General features: G+C 47.3%; 1 long non-coding RNA gene across 1 annotated transcript in view; it reads right to left on the reverse strand.

The window, feature by feature from the left end:
• Positions 1 to 1,844: 1,844 nt before the first annotated feature.
• The window catches only part of LOC115459522, a 40,456-nt gene continuing 21,649 nt past the window's right edge, over positions 1,845 to 20,651 (reverse strand). The window contains exons 2-3 of the long non-coding RNA XR_003940290.1: positions 15,646 to 15,717; positions 1,845 to 1,927 (exon numbers count right to left, since the gene is read on the reverse strand). This is a non-coding gene — a long non-coding RNA (uncharacterized LOC115459522). The remainder of the gene's footprint in view (positions 1,928 to 15,645; positions 15,718 to 20,651) is intronic.

The raw sequence follows: 20,651 nt of genomic DNA on the forward strand, positions 1-20,651 counted from the left end.
TGATGCAGGCACGTATGCCGAGACACAGCCCGGGTTGGGTCTTACAAAAAAAGTTTTGCTATCCTTATCCTGGAAGCCCCTGGTGCCTTTTTGCTGCAACATCTTTTGTTACACGACAAGGGAAGAAAGCACATCAAGATAGCTGGTCTTCTCTTCTTAGTGTTTTATTTTTAATGGCAATGAAACTTTTCCAAAACATATTTTAGTGTCTTTAGCAGAACATAAAGGCACTAATTTAAAGAGAAATACATAAGACAGACATTTGGAAACTATGACATTCTAAAAAATTGGGGACCATATGTCTGCCCATCTTGAAGGAGAAAACACTGCTGAAAGATCCAGTATTATTTGGGAATGAAAGTCCTTTGACTGATGTCCTTTATTAATTTTTTCACAAGATTGCATTTTTGATAACATTTATAAATTATCTGTCAGCTTTTTCTAATACGATAAGCATTTAAAACTTACATTAGTGTTAATGAAGTTTTGTACATTGGATCTTTGTTATGTTAACCTGAATCTCTTTTCCACAACATTGTAAATATTCATCCACTATAATGTGACAAAGAGAGGGAACCAAGTACAGAAAAAGACCAAGCAAAAAGAAACAGCACAAAGGGCCTTTAAAAACAAAAGGGAACACAGTTCTTTCATTAAAATAATCCTTTACTAGTGAACTTTGATTGAAGAAAGACCCGACACGGGCCGTGTTTCGGTGCTACCGCACCTGCGTCAGGGATCTCCGGATAAAATGTAGTGCAAAGCTCACACACAGCAGCAGCGTAAGTCACAATGGAATCATCCACTGCGACTTACGCTGCTGCTGTGTGTGAGCTTTGCACTACATTTTATCCGGAGATCCCTGACGCAGGTGCAGTAACACCGAAACACGGCCCGTGTCGGGTCTTTCTTCAATCAAAGTTCACTATTAAAGGATTATTTTAATGAAAGAATTGTGTTCCCTTTTGTTTTTAAAGGCCCTTTGTGCTGTTTTTTTTTTTTTTTGCTAAATATTCATCCACTGACAGGGTAATGGAATTTTTTCTAAACAGGAAAGCACAAGACCCTATTTTCAAGGGTTAGGCGATTCTGTATTTAGTTCTTAGGTACAAAGGGGTCCTTTTACAAAGATGCACTAAAAAGTGGCCTGCACTACTTTTAGCAGGTGATTTTCCTGCGCGCTCAGGCCACCTGTTAGCGCGTCTGCCTAAAAGCCTCATTTCTATTTAAAGCAATAATAGCCAGGTGCAAAGTCCAAAATTAGTGCCAGGCCATTTACCACGTGAGCCCTTACTGCCTCCTATTTACTTGGCGGTAAGGCTCAGGCACTAACCGCGTGGTAATCAGGCGGCACGCGGCAATGTGGCCATGTTGCCGATTACTGCCAGAAACGTCCTTGCGGGAAACTATGTGTGCCAACTTCGGAACTACCGCCAGGCTCCTGCGCTACCCCAGTGGTTAAGGCCAATTTGGCTTACCTTACTGTGCCTTTGTAAAAGGGCCCCAAAATGATTTACTATACTGCACTAATGCCATTCACATGCATTAACAACTAAACAGACCCCACTGCATAATACAGAATCTGTGGTAAACGACATGTGCTTAAAATAGGATCTTTGGTTAATAACATCCATTAATGCGTGTTAGTGCATGCTAATGTATTAATGCAGTTTATGGCTGCACAGATTTTGGGCTAATTTTACTAATCTAAAATAATTCTAAGAGATATATTAGCTTATCCCAGTTACCCCACTGCCAGAACATCAAGAAATAAAACGAAATAATTTAGTACATGGCTGGCATGCACTGGAAAAACCTTTGTACATACAGTTTACATTTTTACATTACCTTGAGGATTCCACGCTAAGTTGTAAGTAACAGAACTGAGAAAAAACTGGCCTGTCCTGAGCCACTGATAATTTAGTTGCTAGGATAAAAAAAAATAATCATGAAAAAAAGATTAGTATGCAGATTAACAGTATAAACATAACAAAAAAAAATTAGAACACACTTTAATATTCTATTAGCACACACAAGTAAACACAAAAAACCCAGACCTCAGAAAATGGAAATTCAGATGCATACGTAACAGCTTTTTATGCTAGGTAAGGTTCTAGTGCTATGATACTGTACTGTGTGGTACCCATTCATAGACGCTTAAATATCAACCATTTGGAGCCTGATTAAGAATTGACCACTTGGGTGGGATGAGGTGGAGGAAGATTTTTATCTCCTCTTATTTTTCTTACGTTCTAACCTCCAGCCCAACTGACAAAACTGACAGAACACCATGCTGGTTTCACTCATGCTGTTCTCCAATCTATTTAAAAGGTCTGCTGATAACTTAACAACATTAAAGCAAGGAATGCTCTTTGACTGGTGTGCTTTGGAGTCTCTTTTCCCTCAGTGCTTTTTGTTTTGCCCAAGCTGGGACAAACCAACAGCCCATCAAACCTGGAATCCTGTCTCTGACAGTAGCAGATTGGGATCACCAGGGGAAGCACCCCATCCTAAAGCAGTGGTTCTCAACCCAGTACTTGGGACACACTCAGTCGGGTTTTCAGGATATCCACAATGAATATACATGAGAGAGATTTGCATGTGCTGCCTTTTCAGGAGGAACAGGGGTGATATGATACAGACGTTCAAATATTTGAAAGGTATAAATCCGCAAACGCACCTTTTCCGGAGATGGGAAGGCGGTAGAACGAGAGGACATGAAATGAGATTGAAGGGGGGCAGACTCAGGAAAGATGTCAGGAAGTATTTTTTCACGGAGAGGGTGGTGGACGCTTGGAATGCCTTCCCGCGGGAGGTGGTGGAGATGAAAACGGTAACGGAGTTCAAACATGCGTGGGATATGCATAGAGGAATCCTGAGCAGAAGGAATGGATCCTCAGAAGCTTAGCTGAAATTGGATGGCGGAGCAGTTGGGGGGAAGAGGGGGGTGGTGGTTGGGAGGCGAAGATAGGGGAGGGCAGACTTATACGGTCTGTACCAGAGCCGGTGATGGGAGGCGGGACTGGTGGTTGGGAGGCGAGAAATACTGCTGGGCAGACTTATATGGTCTGTGCCCTGAAAAGGACAGGTACAAATTCAAGGTACGGTATACACATATGAGTTTGTCATGGGCAGACTGGATGGACCATGCAGGTCTTTATCTGCCGTCATCTACTATGTTACTATGTTACTATGCTGATCTCTCAAATGCATATTCATTGTGGATAGCCTAAAAGCCCAACTGGCTGAATGTGCCCTAAAGGACAGACCCATTTCTCATTGCCTACTCCCAATAATGAGGTGATGATCCCCAAACCTAACTAGCTAAGGTTCGACAATGGAGCTGGCCTCCAGAAACCCTTTTAAATCCAACTATACTACTAGCCTTGAAATTCTAAAGTGATTGAGAAAAACTGGTTTTCACAGGGTATTTTTGTTTGTTTTGTTTAATGTTTAACTTACTTTCCAAAATGAACTATCTAAGGCTCAGTTGGGACTTAGTATTTTTGTTTTTAAATCTAAAACTGATGAAATTTAAAAGTACAAACAAGCATATAACAAACTCTTATTACAGATACTTTAATCTCTAGTCCTGGCTGTATCTGAGCAGGAATTTTGTCAGTTGCGGTGAAAGCCGCACGTGAAAGCCCCAAGTTCTTAGACCTATCCGAATGGTTCAAGTAGGGGACTCGAGGCTTTGGTGTTTGTCGGTCAGCAGCGATCCCCCAATCGCTGCTTCCTGTGCCAGCTCTGCTGTTCTAAATGGTGGCCACAAACTCTCGTGAGACTACTGCAAGAGGTTGCAGCCGCCATTTTGATTCTCTGAGCCAGCACGGTCAGCAGCAACTGGAGATCACTGTTGATCAAGGGAGGGAGAGAGGTGCTGCATCGGGGGCAAGGAGGGAGAGGGGGAAAGGCTGCACTTGGATAGGAGAGAAGGAAAAGTGGGAAAGGCTGCATATGAATGGAAGGGAAGGGAGGGGGTAATTGCTGCACTCGGATAGGATGGTAGTGAAAGGGGGAGGCTGACTAAGAATGGAAAGTGGGGGGAAATATATATGAAGAGAAGGGAGAAGAGGAAACTCTGCACACAGATAAGAGGGCAGGGAATGGAGAGGGGGAAAGGCTACATATAATAGAAAAGAAAAGGGAAATGCACATGGATGGGATGAAGGAAGGCGGGAAAGACTGCATATGAATGGAAAGGAAAGGAGGACAATGCACATGGATAGGATGGAATGGAATGGGAGAGGGGGAAAGGCTGCACATGAATGGAAGGGAAGAGAGAGGGGAAAATGCAGATGTATGACGGGAAGGGAGAGGGAAAGTGCTGCACATGAAGGAAAGGGAGAGGGGGGAATAGTGCACTTGGATAGGAGGGAAGGGAGAGGGGAAAATGCACATGGATGGAATGGAATGGAAGAGAAGGGAGAGGATGAAAGGCTGCATATGAAGGGAAGAGGGGAGACATGCTGTACATGAAGGGAAGGAAAGGAGACAGACTGCACATGCAGGGAAGGGAAGAGGGAAAGCTAGGTAGATTTGAGGAGCCTTGGGTGGGGAACAAGGGAACATAAATTATTCCGGGCCTTCATAAATTTAGCTTTCACTACATTCAACAGCAACAAATACTAAAATGTAATAGTACATAAAACACATAATATTTATTGGTTAAAACCTGCTATCAGTTGGTTTCAGTTCCTCCATTCTCCTAGTGCCTTGCCTTCTAAAGTATAATGAAATGTCTTGCAGCAGGTACCCTCTTATTATTTAAGAGAGTGACCCTAAATAAGTTTGGTAAGAGGACTTTGAAACCAATACAGCACAACAATAGCTTAAAATGGAGCTAATCAAATCTCTATTTGGAATTTTGAGCTTCCCTAACCATTCAGACTTCAGAGCTGTGATTTATGACATCAGACATAAGTACATAAGTACATAAGTAGTGCCATACTGGGAAAGACCAAAGGTCCATCTAGCCCAGCATCCTGTCACCGACAGTGGCCAATCCAGGTCAAGGGCACCTGGCACGCTCCCCAAACGTAAAAACATTCCAGACAAGTTATACCTAAAAATGCGGAATTTTTCCAAGTCCATTTAATAGCGGTCTATGGACTTGTCCTTTAGGAATCTATCTAACCCCTTTTTAAACTCCGTCAAGCTAACCGCCCGTACCACGTTCTCCGGCAACGAATTCCAGAGTCTAATTACACGTTGGGTGAAGAAAAATTTTCTCCGATTCGTTTTAAATTTACCACACTGTAGCTTCAACTCATGCCCTCTAGTCCTAGTATTTTTGGATAGCGTGAACAGTCGCTTCACATCCACCCGATCCATTCCACTCATTATTTTATACACTTCTATCATATCTCCCCTCAGCCGTCTCTTCTCCAAGCTGAAAAGCCCTAGTCTTCTCAGCCTCTCTTCATAGGAAAGTCGTCCCATCCCCACTATCATTTTCGTCGCCCTTCGCTGTACCTTTTCCAATTCTACTATATCTTTTTTGAGATACGGAGACCAGTACTGAACACAATACTCCAGGTGCGGTCGCACCATGGAGCGATACAACGGCATTATAACATCCGCACACCTGGACTCCATACCCTTCCTAATAACACCCAACATTCTATTCGCTTTCCTAGCCGCAGCAGCACACTGAGCAGAAGGTTTCAGCGTATCATCGACGACGACACCCAGATCCCTTTCTTGATCCGTAACTCCTAACGCGGAACCTTGCAAGACGTAGCTATAATTCGGGTTCCTCTTACCCACATGCATCACTTTGCACTTGTCAACATTGAACTTCATCTGCCACTTGCACGCCCATTCTCCCAGTCTCGCAAGGTCCTCCTGTAATCGTTCACATTCCTCCTGCGACTTGACGACCCTGAATAATTTTGTGTCATCGGCGAATTTAATTACCTCACTAGTTATTCCCATCTCTAGGTCATTTATAAATACATTAAAAAGCAACGGACCCAGCACAGACCCCTGCGGGACCCCACTAACTACCCTCCTCCACTGAGAATACTGGCCACGCAATCCTACTCTCTGCTTCCTATCTTTCAACCAGTTCTTAATCCATAATAATACCCTACCTCCGATTCCATGACTCTGCAATTTCTTCAGGAGTCTTTCGTGCGGCACTTTGTCAAACGCCTTCTGAAAATCCAGATATACAATATCAACCGGCTCCCCATTGTCCACATGTTTGCTTACCCCCTCAAAAAAATGCATTAGATTGGTGAGGCAAGACTTCCCTTCACTAAATCCGTGCTGACTTTGTCTCATCAGTCCATGTTTTTGTATATGCTCTGCAATTTTATTCTTAATAATAGCCTCCACCATCTTGCCCGGCACCGACGTCAGACTCACCGGTCTATAATTTCCCGGATCTCCTCTGGAACCCTTCTTAAAAATCGGAGTAACATTGGCTACCCTCCAGTCTTCCGGTACTACACTCGATTTTAGGGACAGATTGCATATTTCTAACAGTAGCTCCGCAAGTTCATTTTTTAGTTCTATTAATACTCTGGGATGAATACCATCATTCTCAATGTCTACACAATTTCACATTGGCCACATTACAACCAGCACTTGTAACATAGTACATGACGGCAGAAAAAGACCTGCACGGTCCATCCAGTCTGCCCAAGAAATGTGCCACTTTTTTGTGTATACCTTACCTTGATTTGTACCTGTCTTTTTCAGGGCACAGACCGTACAAGTCTGCCCAGCACTATCCCCACCTCCCACCATCAGCTCTGGCACAGACCGTATAAGTCTGCCCAGCACTATCCCAGCCTCCCAACCACCAGCCCCACCTCCCACTGTGCCACTTTTTTGTGTATACCTTACACTTGTGATTCTAACCACCACCTCCAAGCCAAAATTCACCAGTTTTTCTAATATTAAAAACTAAGAAATAATCAAACTTTTACCCCAATTCCCTGGGATCATATTTGATTACAGAACTAGGATAAGTGTTTCCTGGTGTGGCCTGGCACTGTCGTGCCTTCAGACCTGCTCAAATCCAACCCAGCACAAGGGCTCTACCCTGAGACACCAGTCGTAAGGATTGAATGAGCAGAAGCTCCTTTCTGAGCTTGTGTGTAATTCCAAGTGCTTCTCTCTTACTACTAGAGTGTAGAAATTAACAGGCAGCTTGTAAGGCACAGATAGCCAGGACCTGTTTTGTCCAGCACATACAGGGGGAAATTCTATAAATGGTGCTTAAAGTTAGGCATCGGGAAGAATCTGTACTAAGCGCTGTTCTACAATGGGCACTCTGAGATGTGTGCCCTTTATACTAGTTAGAGCGGACTTCGCACCCATCTTTGGATGCAAGGAATCATGCCCGCTGAAACCTGGTGTAAATCCTGGTGCCCAACTGATGGCAATTGGGTGTGTAAATGATCATATTCTATAGCACTGCACCTAAATTCCAAAAATGCCCCTGATCCGCCCAGGTCCCTGCTGTGGTCACACCCCCTTCTGAGTTGCACACAAAACAATTTAGGCATGCTATGTTATAGACTAGCGTGCAGGCAGATCCGCCCGCAAATTCTGATTAGTGCCAATTAATATCAATAATTGATTGTTAACAGCTTCTTATGTAATTAGATGGCGCACAGATCTGGGATCCACATTCAGATTTATTTTTATTTTTGTTACATTTGTACCCCGCGCTTTCCCACTCATGGCAGGCTCAATGCGGCTTACATGGGGCAATGGAGGGTTAAGTGACTTGCCCAGAGTCACAAGGAGCTGCCTGTGCCTGAAGTGGGAATCGAACTCAGTTCCTCAGTTCCCTAGGACCAAAGTCCACCACCCTAACCACTAGGCCACTCCTCCACCCCAAATCTGGGTGACCTTTATATAATCCAGGGAATTGTGCGACCACTTCTCGTCTCCATCCTAAGCGTCCTCAGAGTCCTTCCCAGCCTTTCAATACTTCCCTAATTTTACATTGGTCATATAATGATCCTCTCCTGGTTCACACTACCTGCTTCTTGGAGGCTGAGGTGCTTCACAACATTTTTGAAAACGTAAATCTGCTTTGGGCAACACTGGCAGACGGTGAACATAAGAATAGCCATACTGGGTCAGACCAATGGTCCATCTAGTATCCTGTTTCCAACAGTAGCCAATCCAGGACACAAGAACCTGGCAGAAATCCAAATAGTAGCAACATTATATGCTACCATCCCAGGGCAAGCATTGGCTTCCCCAAGTCTGTCTCAATAGCAGATTATGGACTTTTCCTCCAGGAACTTCACAAACCTTTTTTAAACCCAGGTACACTAACTGCTGTTACCACATCCTATGGCAACGAGTTCCACAGCTTCACTATTCGTTGAGTGAAAAAATATTTCACTCCATATGGCTTTATTATTTTTAACTTACCTGGTTTCTCTAGTTGATGTGGAGGAGCATAATTGAAAGGGGCGCCCAAGTTTTCCTGAGGACGTCCTGGCAAAGGGGCGGGGAAACCTGTATTATTGAAACAAGATGGGCGTCCATCTTTCGTTTCGCTAATAAGGTCAGGGAAGCCCAAATCTTGACATTTAGGTCGTCCCTAGTGATGGTCCTTAGACTTGGTTGTTTCTGATTTTCGGCGATAATGGAAACTAAAGATGCCCATCTCAGAAATGACCAAATGCAAGCCCTTTGGTTGTGGGAGAAGCCAGCATTCATAGTGCACTGGTCCCCCTCACATGCCAGGACACCAACCGGGCAACCTTGGGGGCACTGCAGTGGACTTCAGAAAAAGCTCCCAGGTACATAACTCCCTTACCTTTTGTGCTGAGCCCCCCCCAAAACCCACTACCCACAACTGTACACCACTACCATAGCCCTTAGGGGTGAAGGGGGGCACCTACATGTGGGTACAGTGGGTTTCTGGTGGGTTTTGGAAGGTTCACATTTACCACCACAAGTGTAACAGGTGGCGGGCGGGGGGGGGGGGGGGGCCTGAGTCCGCCTGCCTGAAGTACACTGCACCCACTAAAACTGCTCCAGAGACCTGCATACTGCTGCAATGGACCCAAGTATGACATTTGAGGCTGGCATAGAGGCTGGCACAAAATATTTTTAAAGTTCTTTTTTGAGGGTAGGAGGAGGTTAGTGACCACTGGGGGAGTAAGGGGAGGTCATCCCCGATTCCCTCCGGTGGTCATCTGGTCAGTTTGGGCAGCTTTTTGTACCTTGGTCGTAATAAAAACTGGACCAGGTAAAGTCATCCAAATGCTCGTCAGGGACGTCCCTTTTTCCATTATGGGTCGAGGATGCCCATGTGTTAGGCACGCCCAAAGTCCCGCCTTTGCTACACTTCCGACACGCCCCGTGAACTTTGGTCATCCCCGCGACGGAAAGCAGTTGGGGATGCCCAAAATCAGCTTTCGATTATGCCAATTTGGGCGACCCTGTGAAAAGGACGCCCATCTTCTGATTTGTGTCGAAAGATGGGCGTCCTTCTCGTTCGAAAATAAGTCTGATAGATCTAATGAAGCATTTACATGACACTGTACGCCAGACTTCTCATTTCCTGTCAGCCACTGCAATCACAGGTTCTACGGTGCCTTCAATCAGCCTTCGAGGCACATTCAATACTTTATAATTACAAATATGCATTTGCATTCCCAGAGGACATAAGCCTGAAAATTTTAGTTGGAAATGAATTGGCTTGCATCTAAATAAAACAGTTCTGAAATTTTGCTGTGAATACATCAAATCTATAAATGTGAACTCCAAAGTCAGTTTAAAAACAAAGAAAAGGTAAAATTATGTATAATCATACCTGATAATTTTCTTTCCATTAATCATAGCTGATCAATCCATAGACTGGTGGGTTGTGTCCATCTACCAGCAGGTGGAGATAGAGAGCAAACTTTTGCCTCCCTATATGTGGTCATGTGCTGCCGGAAACTCCTCAGTATGTCGATATCAAAGCTCCATCTGCAGGACTCAGCACTTAGAGAATTACACCCACAAAGGGACACTCTGCCCAGCTCACCACCGCCGAAACGGGGGAGGGGAATTAACCCAGCTCATCCCCACACAAGTGGGGGAGGGGAATCCGTCCAGCTCATCCCCGTGGAGCGGGGGAGGGACACCACACCCGCCGATGCGGGGGGATCTGGCTTATCCTGCAACCGCAACCGGGGGAGGAGCTGACTGACCCTAGCACCGCCGAAGCGGGAGGGGTACAAAACTGCCCTACAACCGCACGAAGCGGGAGGGAGTGCCGGCAGAATTTATGTCTCAATCCAGCCCCGTAAAACGGAGGGGAGAGGAATGCAGCAGCTCACTGTAACACAAACTCGTCTCAACTCTTGAAGAATCCAAGTGAAAAAACTTGAACCCGAAGTCTTCCTGAAGTAACTGAAGACTAAACTTGAACCTGAAATGCAACCAGAATAGAAACCATACAGATATCTGGGCGGGGCTATGGATTGATCAGCTATGATTAATGGAAAGAAAATTATCAGGTATGATTATACATAATTTTACCTTCCATATCATCAAGCTGATCAATCCATAGACTGGTGGGATGTACCGAAGCGGGACATAGAAATCCCTGAACTCAACACTGAAGCTCCACACCGGGCCTCCGCCCGTGCCGCCACAGTCAAGCGGTAATGCTTGGAGAATGTATGGGCCGATGCCCAAGTTGCCGCCTTGCATATCTCTTCCAAGGAGACGGACCCGGCCTCTGCCATCGAGGCCGCCTGAGCTCTAGTGGAGTGAGCCTTCAGCTGGATAGGCGGCACCTTCCCCGCGGCCACATAAGCCGCGGCAATGACTTCCTTGACCCATCTTGCCACTGGAGGCTTAGCAGCCTGCAGACCCTTACGAGGACCTGCCAACAGGACAAACAGATGATCCGATTTCCGGAAATCATTGGTCACTTCCAAGTATCTGATGATGACTCGTCTCACATCCAGATATTTAAGAGCAGAGTACTCCTCTGGGTAGTCCTCCCTACGAAAGGAAGGGAGACAGAGCTGCTGATTCACATGGAAGCGAGAAACATTCTTGGGCAGGAAGGAAGGCACTGTGCGAATAGTCACTCCTGCCTCAGTGAACTGCAGAAAAGACTCTCGACATGAGAGTGCCTGGAGCTCGGAAACTCTTCTGGCTGAAGGATAGCCACCAAAAAGACTGCTTTCAACGTCAGGTCTTTCAGAGATGCCCTCAACAAGGGTTCAAAAGGCGGCTTCTGTAATGCTCTGAGCACCAGGTTAAAATTCCACGCAGGCACCATTGAGTGCAGAGGAGGGCGCAGGTGCTTAACTCCCTTGAGAAAACGCACCACATCTGGCTACGAAGCCAGGGAAGCACCCTTCAGGCGGTCCCTGAAGCAAGCCAGGGCCGCTACCTGGACTTAAAGGGAACTGAGCGACAGGCCTTTCTCCAGACCTTCTTGCAGGAATGCCAACACTGAAGAAATTGGAGCAGTGAATGAAGAAAATGAGCCTGCTTCGCCACGCTGCAAAGGTACGCCAAACCCTGGCGTAAGCAGTAAAAGTAGAGCGCTTCCTCGCTCTCAGCATAGTGGCGATGAACTTGTCTGAGAAGTCCTTCTTCCTCAGACGCTGCCGCTCAATAGCCAGGCCGTAAGCCCAAAGGGGGAGGGATCCTCCATCACCACGGGACCCTGATGTAACAGACCCTGCTCCACTGGCAGCCCCACCAGGATTATCCAGCCCGGATGCTTTGCCAATCGGTCTAGCACCCTGCCCAACATGGGCCAGGGCGGGAACACATAGAGAAGCTCTTGTGTTGGCCACTGTTAGAGGAGAGCATCGACTCCCAGAGATCGAGGGTCCCGTCCTCTGCTGAAAAAGCGCGGCACTTGGCAACTGGCCGATGACGCCAATAGATCTAGGCTCGGCTGGCCCCAGCGCTTCGTGATATCCAAGAACGCCTGAGCCGATAACTGCCACTCTCCGGGATCCAAGGTATGGCGACTGAGAAAGTCCGCCTTGACATTCATGACTCCGGCAATGTGGGCTGCTGACAGCTGCTCCAGGCTCGCTACCGCCCACTGGCATAGATTCATGGCTGCCTTGGCTAGAGGGGCGCTCTTGGTACCTCCCTGGCGGTTGACATAGACCACAGCCGTGGCATTGTCCAACAGGACCCGTACTGGCTTCAACGCCAGTACCGGGATGAACTCCAAAAACGCCAACCGAATGGCTCTGAGTTCCAGGAGGTTGATAGACCACTTTGCCTCTGCAGGAGACCAGAGCCCCTGCGCTGTCCTTCCCAAGAAGAGGGCTCCCCAGCCCGACAAAGAGGCGTCCGTCGTGACGACAATCCACTCCGGGGTCACCAGAGGCATTCCTGCAGACAACTTGTCTGTCTGCGTCCACCAGCTCAGCGCCTTGCGCACTGCTGGGTCCAAGGGAAGGCGCACAGCATAATCCTCCGACATCGGAGTCCAGCGCAGCAGCAGAGATTGTCGAAGTGGTCTCATATGAGCCCTGGCCCAGGGCACTACATCCATCGTGGCCGACATAGAGCCCAACAGCTGCACATAGTCCCAAGTCCGAATAGGAGAGGCTACTAGGAACTAGTCCACCTGAGCCTGAAGCTTGACAATCCAATTGTCTGGCAGGAACACTCTGCCCACTTGGGTGTCGAATCGAACTCCCAGATGCTCCAGGGACTGAGTCGGGCGCAGCTGGCTTTTCTCCCAGTTGATGATCCACCTCAGGGAGCTCGAAAGAGCAACCACCCGGTTCACAGCTTTGCCGCACTCTGCATAAGAGGGGCTTGGATCAACCAGTCGTCCAGATAAGAATGGACTTGAACTCCTTCCTTCCACAGGAAGGCCGCGATGACCACCATTACTTTGGAGAAGGTCCGCGGAGCAGTAGCCAACCCGAACGGGAGGGCTCTGAACTGGAAGTGTCGACCAGTACTGCAAAACGCAAAAAGCGTTGATGAGGAGGCCAGATGGGAATATGCAAGTACGCGTCCTTGAAGTCCAAGGATGCCAGGAACTCTCCTGCCTTCACTGCCGCTATAACAGAGCGGAGGGTCTCCATGCGAAAGTGCCGAACTTTCAAGGCCCAATGGACCCCTTGAGGTCGAGGATAGGCCGTACAGAACCTCCTTTCTTTGGAATCACAAAGAAAAAGGAGTAACGTCCCTTGCCAGGCTGATTCTCTGGCACCGGAACGACCGCCCCCAGGCGGAACAGATTGTCCAAGGTCTGCTGCACTGCCACAGCTTTGACCGGAGACTTGCAGGGAGAGAGTACAAACCCGTCTTTTAAGGGTCGGCAGAACTCTAGCTTGTAGCCGTCTCTGATGACTTCCAGCACTCAAGCGTCTGAAGTTATTGTGGTCCACTCGCCCATAAACGAGGACAGCCGTCCTCCAATCTGCACTGAGGCGTGGACCAAGGCCCCGTCATTGGGTACGAGACCCTGGGGGAGGACCGGAGGGAGCACCTCCGGGACGGCGGTCTCTGCGAAAGGAATGCTGCTTGGGGGAGAAGTTCCTCTTGAAGGAAGAGAGGGCAGAGGAGCCCGACCTGCCCGGGCGGTACCGACGGGCTTCCTGAGCCCGTCCTCTGGAGGTACCAGGGCGAGTACTAGCCCGAGCCCTGACCTCTGGTAACTTCTTGCCCTTAGACGTGCCGAGATCGGTCACGATTTTGTCCAGCTCGACCCCAAAGAGCAGCTTGCCTTTAAAAGGCAATCTAGCCAGGCGGGATTTAGAGGCATGGTCAGCAGACCAATGTTTCAGCCAAAGCCACCGCCGCGCAGAGATTGTCTGAGCCATGCCTTTAGCTGAGGCTCTCAAGACATCATACAGCAAGTCTGCCAAATAGGCTAAGCCCGATTCCAGGGCCGGCCAAACAGCCCTCAAGGAATGATCCGAGGGGGAAGCCCGCTGCACCATAGTCAGGCACGCCCTGGCCACATAGGAGCCGCAAACTGAGGCCTGCAAACTTAAAGCAGCCGCCTCAAAGGACGACCTTAAGGCCGCCTCCAATTTTCTGTCTTGGGCGTCCTTTAGGGCCGTGCCACCTTCCACTGGTAACGCCGTTTTCTTAGTCACCGCAGTGATTAAAGAATCCACGGTAGGCCACAGAAAGGCCTCACGTTCACCTTCAGGCAAAGGATAGCGGCGGGACATAGCCCTAGCCACTTTAAGGCTCGCTTCCGGGACATCCCATTGAGCCGAAATTAAGGAGTGCATGGCATCATGCATGTGGAAGGTTCTAGGCGGGCGCTTCGTCCCCAGCATAATGGCAGAGCCAACAGGGGCTGAGGGAGAGACGTCCTCCGGAGAGGAAATCTTCAAAATGCCCATGGCCTGCACTAACAGGTTGGGCAAATCCTCTGAGCTAAAGAGCCACTGCAGAGGGGTCATCCGCTCCATCTGAGCGGGGATCCGTCTCCTCCAAGGAATCCGCAAAGGACCGTTGGGAGACCTCAGACACGCTGCCCTCATCTACATCGGAGGAGACAAAGTCCTCCAAGGCCTGGGAATCAACCCGAGGGCGTTTACCTCTGGGAACCTCAACCTCTTTACCAGACGAGGGAGCAGGGGCAGCGTTTGCATGAGGAAAGCCTGATGCAGCAGCAAAACAAACACGGGGGAGAAACCCCCCAGACTGTGCACTTCCGCAGCCTGGGCAACAGCCCTAGACGCACCCTCAACCGGCGCTCGCAAGAGCGGGGGAGAGACATGCTGCGCATCCAAAATGGCGTCCGGCGCAACACTCCGCGAAGGAGCCGCGCGGGAAGAACGGCGCTTAACTTTAGCCGCTTGTGCCGTCGCCCAAATTAAGGGCGTTCATGGCATTAATGTCTCCAACCTCAAGGGCGGCCCACGAAGAAGCCGTCCGAGCCGCGTGGCCGGCCAAGATGGCGGAGGCGAGGAGCGGGGGATGGGCGTTTATGGCGGGAAAAACCGCCACGCCGGAGGAAGGACCGGGACATTCATCGGTCACGAAACTGTCACCCAACAAGGGCGAATCAGGCTGTAAGACCCCCGCATCCCCTCTAGAAGCGCTCAAGCGATCCGGGGAGCGACCCTTTGCGCCCTCGCCCTCCGACGCCATATGCCACGAGGAGAAGAATCGGGGAACCCCCTGCCCGCTATAAAAAGGTAAAAATTACCTGCTGTCCGCTCCGAGCTGTAACGAACTGGTGTCCCAGTGAGTAGCTGCAATGAACGTTTAAATAAACGTCGAAATAAACGCCTTTAAGGACGTTTAAAAATTTTTTTTTTTTTTTTTAAACGGAGCCAGCGGGAGGGGGGAGAAAAGGAGGGACCTGGCACCACCAGGTTTGCACTTGCTCAAAAGAGCCCTCAACCCCAGGCACTCAACAAAACCTAAATATTAGGCTTGGAGGCCTAGCCAGAGCTGCTGCTGTGTGTGACCACCACCTGCTGAGATAGAGAACATACTGGGGAGTTTCCGGCAGCACATGACCACATATAGGGAGGCAAAAGTTTGCTCTCTATCTCCACCTGCTGGTAGATGGACACAACCCACCAGTCTATGGATTGATCAGCTTGATGATATGGAACTTCAAATGAAAGATCTAATTTAAGACAAATATGGCCATGCTTTGAATCCATCCCCACAATCTGATCTCATGGATCAAAAAGTACTTACACAGTTTCGCTTATGCGAGTTAATGCCCAGAGGTTCAAAAATACAAACAGTATTTCCATAGGATGCTGCAATCTGGAATAAAACAAATAGGAATATTTTAGAATAAATTGCTGTACTTCTTGTACTTGGAATGCTATAACACAAAAATGGATAAGAATCACTATTTTTCAAATTTGCCATGACTTGGCACTCTAAGACTATAATGCATGAGGAGAATCATTTTATGCTCATCCATGTTAAGTTTCATCTGCCATTTAGATGCTCAGTCCCCACTACAGCTCCTCACAGCCTGCTTCTAACTACTTGTTTCATCTGCAAATCTGATCCCTTTACTTAGCAATTCATTCCCAGATTGCTCATAAATGTTAAATACTTATCCCAGTACAATTCCCACTACAACTCACTCAGAAACTCCACTATTCACCTCTTTCCATTAGGGGAAAATGGGAAAAAACTTAAACGGTTTCCTATCATCAAATCTAGTGGTTCTTGTACCAGTCCTAGGGTTTTTAAGACAGCCACAGTTAAATATTCATGAGAGGAATTTGTATGCACTGCCCCCACTGCATGCAAATTTAGCTTATTCATATTTTATTGCAACCATCCTGAAAAATCAGCTGAATAAGGGTCCCACAGAACAGGTTTGGAATCATTGCTTTATCAATTACTAACCCAAGACATGCAAATATTGTGTTTATTGTTAGGATTCATTTACTGCCTTTTTGAAAGAATTCACTCAAGGCGGTGTACAGTAAGAATAAATCAAACATAAGCAATAGACAATTACAGCTGTAAAAATATTCAAACAACAATACAAAGTATGGCATAGTATATTACTTACAATGTCAACACAATACATAATAGAACATTTTAATAGACAGCATAGGGTATAAACAAAGATGAAACATATTGATAGGTAAGAGAGTAAGAGGAGTTAGAAAATAAGGGGACTAATTTGCACATGAGGTCAGAGATGATTGAATGTTATCTCAGCCAGGGTAGCAGTGGATTTATTTGTGACATTTATAGCCCACTATACCCCAAACATGTTGATTTCAATGTGACTAACAGTAAACAGTAAAAGATACATGTCAGGAAATATTAGAGAGTAGTCTAGTTGAAGAACTCAAAAATACAATAATATAATGGAATAAGAAGCTACTACTCAAGTTTTAACCTGTGTTAATTCAACCCCTTTCTGTGTCTCAGTCCACAACAGAACCCTGCCTTCTATCCTGTGACTTTTCAATTTCCTCAGGAGTCTCTCATGCTCTGAAGTACTTTTTGATGGTGCAATATAAGGAAAAACAGGAGACTACACAGGCTTGTTAAGCCTACAGCCCACCAAGAGGTTTTATCTTGCCCTCAGAAGCTTAGCAGGAATTCCCTTGTGACTTGTATGTTTGCAAGCTTGAGCCATGTGATGCTGAAAGTTTGGGCTGGTCTTGCAATTTCAAGCCTTGTGAGACTTGAAACTGTATGACCAACCTGAACTTCCAGCACCATGCAGCTCAAGCATTCAGACAGCTGAGTCCACCTGGAACCAGGAATCCTGCTGGGGGAAAAAGAATGGATGAATGGGGGGGGGGGGGGGGGGGGGGGGGGGAGGGGAAAGGTATACATGAGAGAGAGAGAGAGAGATTTGGTGAAGGGGGGGGGGATGAGAAAGAAATAAAAAGACTGGATGAAGGCGGAGGGGGGGGGGGGGGCATGAGAAAGGTTAGACAAGCTAGGACTAAACTGATTCATTCAGTGAAACAGCCCAACTACTTGCAATGGCACAACTTGAGCTTCCCTAACTCCGTTTATTTTTGTTTTATTTTTACACCAATGTCAGAAACTAAAGCGCTAGAACAGAAGCTGAGCATAACTGGGGGGAGGGGAGTACATGAAAGAGAGTGAGACTGGATGAATGAGTGAGTGAGACAGAGAGAGACTGGGTAAAGGATAGGGGGAATACATAAGAGAAGGAAAGAAACTAGGTGTTCTCAGAGAGTGCTTGAGTGTGTGGTTCTAAAAAAAAAAAAAAAAAACACGAGTGCGTGCACAGATGCACATGTTCTGGCCCTCCAAAGGTTATAAAATATAAAATGTGGCCCCCAATAGAAAAAGGTTAAACAACTCTGGACTATACTATAATGATGGGCTACACCTAACCATGGCAGGAAACAGAATGGGGCCATTTTACTAAGCTGCGTAAGAATTTATTCGTGCCCAATGCGTGCCAAAATGGAGTTACCACCCGGCTCGTGCAGTAATTTCATTTTTGGCGCGCAGCCGAAAAATAATTTTTATTTTTGGACGTGCGTATCGGACGCGCACCAAGTGGCATTTGACACGTGCAGGTCATTACTGTCCGGTTACTGCACGAGACTTTACCGCTAGGTCAAAGGCTGGTGGTAAGGTCGCAAACCCAAAATGGACGTGCGGCAATTTTGATTTTGCCACATGTCCATTTTCAGCAAAATTTTTAAAGAAGGCCTTTTTTACAGGCATGCTGAAAAATGGATCGGCATATGCCCAAAACCCATACCTACACTTGAGCAAGCCATTTTTCAGCGCACCTTAGTAAAAGGACCCCTAAGAAACAATATGTTTCTAGGCATTTAAACTAAAAGGTACGGGTGGTATACGAGAGCAGGTTAGTTCTGCTATCAACTCCTTCCCCCTCCCGCCAAAAGTGTGACAACAGTAAGGGCAAGATGCACTAAACTAAATGAGCCTTTAACCACACTTTAACGAACAAGTTTTTAACCCTGGCATGTATTAAAGCCCAATTTCCGACGACGGTAGCAGCAAACGAAAACGGAATGCCGATGAGCAAATTGTGTAGAAATCCTACTGAAATGAGATGCATCAAAGTTTATCGCTTGCACTAATGCTGGAAAACTCCGGGAAAGCTAACGAGAGGTCTGTACCTCTCGTTAGGGCTGCCCGGCTTAAAAAAGTAAAATGTTAAAAAAAAAAAATCGCAGGGGGACAAAAACACTCGTCAGGAGCGTCCTTTATGGACCCTTCCCCCCCCCTAAACCCGCCCGAGGTCGTCGCTGCTCCCCGCTACCCCCTGCATTAAAAAATCATAACTTTAGGCAGGGCAAATGTAAAAAAAAAAAAAAAAAAAGGATCGGGAGGGGGCTTGTCTGGAGCGTCCTTTATGGACGGCCTTGCCCCCCCCCCCCCCCGCCCAAGGTCGCCGCTGCTCCCCACTCCCCCCTGCATTAAGAAATCAAAAATTTAGGTAGCCCCGGCCCCCCTCCTTTCCTCTCTTTCTCCTCAGCTCCGCCCCGTGCCCCGCCCCCTCCGTCTTACCGGGCCCTCATAGCGCCTCTCATATCTGAAGGCGCTGCACAGCATGGGAAAGAACAGCTGATCGCATCGCATCTTTGGACGTCCCTCCGTTGCTCCTGGGACCGCCCTCGTCTGACGTTAAGTAACCACGTCAGACGAGGGCGGGCCCAGGAGGAACAGAGGGACGTCCGAGGATGCGATGCGATCAGCTGTTCTTCCCCATGCTGTGCAGCGCGCCTTCAGAGGTAAGAGGCGCTGTGAGGGCCTGGTAAGACGGAGGGGGGGCCCAGTGGAGGGGGGGTGCGGCGGCAACGACCTCGGGGGGGCAGCGGGAGCAGGGCATGGGGGCAGAGGATGGCGGTAGGTGGAGCTGAGGAGAAAGAGAGGAAGGGAGGAGGGCCGGGGCTGCCTAAAGTTTTGATTTCTTAATGCAGGGGGGAGCGGGGAGCAGCGGCGACCTCGGGCGGGGCAAGGCCTTCCATAAAGGATGTGTTTGTTTTGGGGGTTTTTTTTTTACGTTTGTGGCATGCGCAGAGCAGCCAGCATAACGCTTGGCTGCTCTGCGCATGCTTTATGAGCCGATTACTGACGTTTTTAACGAAGGGTTAGTGAATGCAAGTAAGCTGCAATGAGCATAGCCGTTCCGTACCGATTCGTTATGGAATTCGGTACGGAACGGCTCTAATGAGGACTTTTGTGCATCTTGGCCTAAGACATTAATCATTTAAACAACTATCTTAGCAACCTGCTTAAAGTGGAAGGGAAAATTAGGCAAAAAAACTATACAGAAGATGGGACCGTCAATAAAATGTAGCTGGAAAGCAATGAGCACAACGTGTTGCAGTCTAAGTAACAATGTTCATGACCTGCAAGTCCTGATGTTAGAGGTAAACTTAGATATTATTGCTATCATAGAGACACGATTCAATGACTCCTATGAATAATATTCAACCATACAAAGACTAGGGGACACTCCATGAAGTTACAAGGAAATACTTCTAAAACAAATAAGAGGAAATGTTTTTTTCACGCAACAAATAGATAAGATCTGGAACTCGTTGTGGAAGATATTCTTACATTGGTCAATTTATCCGAGTTAAAAAAGGTTTGGAAAAGTTTCTGGAGGAAAAGTCTATACTATTGAGATAGACATGGAGAAGTCACTACTTACCCTGGGATTGGTAGCATGGAATGGTGCTACTATTTGGGTTTCTGCCAGGTACTTGTGACCTGAATTGGACACTGTTGGAAACAGGATACTGGGCTAGAAGGACCACTGGTCTGACCCACTATGGCTATTCTTGTGTTCTTATACTAGGTTAAAATCTATTTAGGAAGGATAGAGATGACCAAAAAGGTGGTGGAGTAGTACTGTATGTGAATAACAATATTAAAGTAGCTGAACTGCAGGGGCCCTGAGAAATTGAAGTAATATGGATTATTCTGGAGACAGAAGATAGAACTTTTATCCACACAGGTATCATCTACAGACCTCCAACACAAATGGAGAAAGCTGGACAAAGATCTGGTTGGAGATATCCACAAGCTGGGAAAGAAAGGGGAGTTGCTGTTGCTAGGAGATTTCAACTTATCAGATGCAGACTGGAATGTCTCATCTGCAGTAATAGAAAGAAATAGAAAGATAATGGATGCCTGCCAAAGTGTTCAGACAAATGGTGATGATGGAACCATGAAGGAAGGGGTGATGCTGGCCCTTG

This window comes from Microcaecilia unicolor, unplaced genomic scaffold (genome assembly GCF_901765095.1).
Source record: "Microcaecilia unicolor unplaced genomic scaffold, aMicUni1.1, whole genome shotgun sequence".
NCBI classification, from domain to species: Eukaryota; Metazoa; Chordata; class Amphibia; order Gymnophiona; family Siphonopidae; genus Microcaecilia; species Microcaecilia unicolor.